At 25.6% G+C, this 4,684-nt stretch overlaps 1 long non-coding RNA gene across 3 annotated transcripts; it reads right to left on the bottom strand.

Annotated features, from left to right (window-relative positions):
- Positions 1-378: 378 nt before the first annotated feature.
- On the bottom strand, positions 379-4,127 carry LOC103852149. Of its 3 annotated transcripts, none has more exons than XR_004455690.1 (3): positions 3,660-4,127; positions 3,344-3,400; positions 379-1,519 (listed from the first exon to the last, which is right to left on the bottom strand). It is a non-coding gene; the product is annotated as an uncharacterized LOC103852149 (long non-coding RNA). The 3 variants fall into 3 exon arrangements; XR_004455691.1 differs by lacking the exon at positions 379-1,519 and adding an exon at positions 3,071-3,208; XR_004455689.1 differs by lacking the exon at positions 379-1,519 and having other exon boundaries at positions 3,071-3,400; positions 3,660-4,116.
- Between the last annotated feature and the right edge of the window lie 557 nt (positions 4,128-4,684).

The following is a 4,684-nucleotide window of genomic DNA, read 5'->3' on the forward strand; positions in this document are numbered from 1 at the left end:
AAATAAAAATAGTAGTAATTACAAAAAAATATTTTTAACTGTCGTCAGGAAAAAAGTAAACCCTAAATCCTAATCCCTAAACCCTAAATCTGAAACCCTAAACCCTTGGATAAATCATAAACTCTAAATCAAAAACACTAAACACTAAAACACTCAAGGGTTTAGGATTTTAGTGTTTAGTGTTTTTGATTTAGAATTTATGATTTATCCAAGGATTTAGGGTTTACCCAAGGGTTTAGGGTTTACCCAAAGGTTTAGGGTTTCAGATTTAGGGTTTAGGGATTAGGATTTAGAGTTTAGTGTTTTGCTGGCGACGTTAACAATATTTTTTTTAAAAACTTCTTTTTTTGTAACTATTTTTTTTTTACCTTTTTATTTTAAAAGCATAATATAACTTGACAATATTTTATTTCCTTTTCTAAAAAATATCGAATTTGAAATAATAAAATTTTATTGGTTGGTGAACCTAGAAGTTCACCCTAGAGGGTGAACCCAAGAATAACTCTTTAAAAAAAACATATTCGCATTGTTAATTTCCAGATTTGGTTTAGGACAGCTAACACTATAAGCTTCTTAATATTTTTATTTTCCAAGCCTATTTAATAAAGGGTTTCCCACCAATTTCTAGCTAACTAATGTTGTGTTACATGTTATGTTATCAACTTTTTAGTAGGGGGAACAATACTTTGAAATTCAAAACAAAAACTAATAATAATGATATTATTGGTATGCAGACCCTATGTCAATGTCAAATATAAACAGGCAGCTAGTCCGAATCAAATGGAGTAATTGTATAATTTGGCCATACAACATTTTCGTAAATTTATCAAATGTAAATCAGTTTAGCAAGTTAAAAATGGCTATTGTTATTTGTTACTATATATCCTTCAGTTGACCAAATTGGATTACGGTGTATGTAAAGTTCATATACATGTGGAGGTATTACTTTTGTTGAACACTATTTTATATTCAACGTAAGATGTATATATAAAATCCAAAGGTAAGAAGTTAAAGGAGAAAAGTCGGGTCAGACTGGTTACAAAAAAAAAGTCGGGTCAAACTAAGTTTTGACGAGAGCTGTAGTTTGACAAAGACAGCCAAAGATTCTGACAAGAAGACGACAAAGTAGAAAAACCATTTTGGAAATGGAAAATGTAACTGTAAAAGAAAGAAGAAGAAGAGATTTGGGTTTTCGAGGAGATGCAAGGTTCGACTAGGTACCAAATGAGGGAAGATTGCGGGACCACGTCACAGTTGGATACTTGGATCCTCAATTTCTAATTACCTATTTTAATCACTACATGTAGAATTATATGAATTAAGTTAAGTAATTGTTTTATAATGAAGGGAAACACTAGCAGAACTTTTTTTGTCAACAACAGATTATTATTTAACTTTAATAGTAATAGAGTATAAAAATAGGAAGATCTTTTGGAAATTTAAATTGAGCAGTCAGAATCTTCTCGTTTAACGCCGCTGTTTCTGCTTCTCCCTTTGACCATCCGTCAGGCCTCAACAACTATTTTTAAAAATAAAATATCAGAAACTCAAATATTTAAAGGGAAACACCTTAGGATGATCCTCAATTTTGTTTATCACAAATATAGCTCTCAATAATTAAAATAACCAAAATATTTTATTAAAAAGATAAGTGAACACTTAGAATTTAAAAAAATAATTAAATACTAAAAATTAAAAATAAGAATTAAAAATAAGAATTTTAAAATAGTTCCAGCAAAAAATTTCAGATTTCAAAATAAACTTCTGGAAAAAGATTTGAAAAAATTAGAATTCAAAAACGTATTATTAGAAAATAATAGTAAACTTCTTTTATTATTTATTTAAATAACTATGTATATTTTAATCTATTAATAATATCAATCTCAATTAATGTAAAAGGTTATGAATTTTAATTAAGTTGAAAATTTGTGTCTTTGTAAAATTATTTGTTCAAGAGTTTTGTATTAGAGCATCTCCAAAAGGACTCTCCATTTTAGAGTTTGCAAAATTCTATATTTTAATTTTCAAGATGTTTCTCTCCAAAAATAAAATTCAAAATTAACTTCAAAATTATTATTAATTTATACTATGGTCGTTATATTTGTCATAATTAATATAAATATATACAACTTTTATAAATAACTAAAATATTACAGTAATATTAATTAATAAAATATTATACTAAAATATAAAATTATAAATAGAAGTACATAATTAAATATCAAACTACAAGCAAAATACCATGTTATTCCATAAAATTATTTCTGCAATGTTATATCTTAGGTTACACAAAATTTGTTTGGACAATATTTTAGAGGTTCCGAAGAAAATTTACTAGATTATTAGTGTTGTTGTAATATTTAAATTTGTATAATAATTATGTCTTCATGTATCTTTTTATAAAGGTTTTTTGTTAAGTTTATTTTGTAATATTTTGTTGTCTAATTCTAGTTTTAAATATTATAAATTTCATTAAAAAATTATTTAATTTTATGTGTAAATTTTGAATCTATTAAAATAAATTCGAAATATTTATGATATACAAAAGTTTTAAAGAATAAAACGATAAATGTGAAAAACTTAAAAATCATAAATGTGATGTGTAATTAATTATAAGGACCAAAATGCAAATAAAAAGATGAAACTTCAAATTTAAAGTTTTGAGTAGTGAAACTGTAAATATGAAGTTTCACTCCTTAAAACTCTAAATTTGAAGTTTTAAAGTTCTTTTTTTAGAGCAAAAAACTATATATTTGAAGTTATAGAGTTTTTTTTTGGAGATGCTTTTAGTTAGTGTAAAAAAAGTTGTGTCTTTCCATTGTAAAGGAAAAATTAGTTTTTTTTAAATAGTTAATGTGTTTTTATATAATAAAATTATTCTTTGAAATGATGTGTATATTTGAATTTTAGTATTTTAAAATAGTTAAGGTGTTTTTCAATAATGAAAGTGTTTTTTAACTAATATGTCTATTCAAAATATATTTTGTAATAGTTTTATTTTAAAATAACTACCAATAAATTGAAAATATGTGACTATTCATATAGATATTTGATTTTTTTTTATAAATAGTTAAAGTGTTTTTCTATAAAAAAATGTGTGATTTATGTTAAGAATTGTGGATTTTCATAAAAACTTAAGGAATCTTATTGGGTTGACTGCCCAAATCGTCTTCTACTTAACGAACCCGCACTGATCACCTCCAAACTACTGAACTCATCGAAAAAACCACCCAAATTATTTTAGAATACAAAAACGCAAACCCGACCTGCTAAACAATACACTAAAGAAAAAAAATTCTTTCACTTGAAATCTGGAAAGCATCGTCTTCTTCATCTGTCTCACCTTTTATTTGTTATTTTCTCCAAACTTCTGACCTTCTCGCATTTCTAAATGTATTTCCTGAGACTCATTTTCATGCTCTGTTAGTTTCTGTCTTGATTTCCATTGGATTATTAGTTTTTTTAGTTGCTTATTTACTTCTAAAATGTGTTGTGTTAGTGGAGGATGGTTCTTCGCTTTCCACTATTTAATAGGATGATATCATGATGATGACGAAGCATTATAAGAATGATTTTGCTGTTGTTGATTAATATATATATATATATATATATGTATATTTTTATTAGAAGAAGATTTCACATGATGAAATGATCATTACACGGTTCTTGATGGCGGATTTGGACTAGGTCCTGATGGCGGAATAGGAACATTTTTTGGTAACATTCCAAAAACTAGGCGTTGTGATGGTGACCATGGCTTTACGCCGACTATGGCTGCCTTATGTGGACCTCGTGGTGGTGGATCAGCTGGTCCTCTAAGCAGTTTTCTAGGCCAGAGTAAATGGTTGGTCTCATCTTGAAAGTTCTTCTCAGTAGCTTCAATGACACAAGCAAAGAGGAGACCAAATGAAACCACCACAAGAAGAAAAGTTGATTTCGCCATCGATCACAATTTTACTTTGCAGATGACAATATCAGTTGATATAATTGATTAATTGGGAGAGTTTGCATAAAGAGGCACTTATATAAGGCATGGATATTGATTGTTTTCAACTTTCCATAAATGCTATGCTAACTAAAATCCAATTCAATTCATTTCCATTCAATACATGGACTTTTTTAATTCATTTGCTTTAATACTTTTTTCAAAAATATCTATGATTTATTTAGTTTGGTTAGGATACATTCAATCCATATATATTAAAATAAATCTATCTTATATATTAAAAGAGAAGTCATGACTTCTTTCATGTGTGATTTTTTTAGTTTGGACCATTTCTAGAAAATATCATATTTAACATAAGTTCATTATTATATTTTTAATATCTTTATCTTTTTATTTGAAATACAAATGAATGTATTTAAAATATTCTAACAAAATCTTTTTAAAATCTTCTTAGAATCTTTTTAAATTTACTTTAAAAAATTAGTTAGTTTTAATTTAAATTATCATAAAATATAATTAGAAATTAAAATTGAATATAGTTTTGGTTTATAAACGAAAATTTAAATAAAATGAAATTAATTAATTTCACAAATACATTTACTAATAATTTTTAAAGATTTTGTTAGAAATAAGTATTTATTTTTATTTTATTTTTTTCAAATTTGTTTTTTAATAAAATAAAAATCATGATTTTTTAATGAATGATATTTTATTTGGACCATCATTTAAATTTTATAT

Source organism: Brassica rapa, chromosome A02, assembly GCF_000309985.2.
Source record: "Brassica rapa cultivar Chiifu-401-42 chromosome A02, CAAS_Brap_v3.01, whole genome shotgun sequence".
NCBI lineage: Eukaryota > Viridiplantae > Streptophyta > Magnoliopsida > Brassicales > Brassicaceae > Brassica > Brassica rapa.